General features: G+C 52.2%; 1 protein-coding gene and 1 long non-coding RNA gene across 5 annotated transcripts in view; one reads left to right on the top strand and one right to left on the bottom strand.

Annotated features, from left to right (window-relative positions):
• Positions 1 to 510, bottom strand: part of LOC116185524 — a 25480-nt gene that overhangs the window by 394 nt on the left and 24576 nt on the right. The window lies entirely within an intron of this gene.
• Positions 1 to 510, top strand: part of LOC102678444 (schwannomin-interacting protein 1 homolog) — a 29555-nt gene that overhangs the window by 5525 nt on the left and 23520 nt on the right. Inside the window, exon 1 of one of the 4 annotated variants that reach the window (XM_006614845.2) lies at positions 144 to 253. The exons of the other annotated variants lie outside the window; for them this stretch is intronic. The gene's annotated coding sequence lies outside the window, so the exon portion shown is untranslated. Of the gene's footprint in view, positions 1 to 143; positions 254 to 510 lie in introns of those variants that run through there. 4 annotated transcript variants of the gene reach the window in all.

Below are 510 nucleotides of genomic sequence, written 5' to 3'. Positions count from 1 at the left end.
GAGAGAGAGAGAGAGAGAGAGAGAGAGAGAGAGAGAGAGAGAGAGAGAGAGAGTGGGAGTTGCGAAGAGGGAGAAGAGAAAGATAGGGGGGATAGACGGAGTGAGAGAGAGAGAGAGAGAGAGATGGATGGAGAAGGTGGGCGAGAGAGGTAGGAGAGAGCGAAAGGAGAGCGAGGAACGAGGGTGTTGGTTGCGAGTCGATAAACCACTGGAAACGCGAGCACCCTTGCGCACGGCTTCAACATGGCGGTCGGTGAGTCCCATTCCCTTTTTCCTCGGACGTTCTCGGCCAGGTAGAGAGCGAGGAGAAGCGGAGTCGGTGGTCGTCTTACAACCACGATCGATTCTTCGCCGCTAGTAGTAGTTTTTCTTTTCTTTTCTTTTCCTTTTCTTTCTTCCTTCCTTCCTTCTTTCCTTCCTTCCTTCCTTCCTTCTTTCCTTCCTTTCTTTTCTTCCGCCTGCTTCCTCTCCTCCCCTCATTCTCCTCTCGAGAAAATGATCTCGCGAGGC

This window comes from Apis dorsata, unplaced genomic scaffold (genome assembly GCF_000469605.1).
Source record: "Apis dorsata unplaced genomic scaffold, Apis dorsata 1.3 scaffold_199, whole genome shotgun sequence".
Lineage (NCBI taxonomy): Eukaryota > Metazoa > Arthropoda > Insecta > Hymenoptera > Apidae > Apis > Apis dorsata.
This window is presented reverse-complemented; position numbering and strand designations above follow the sequence as displayed.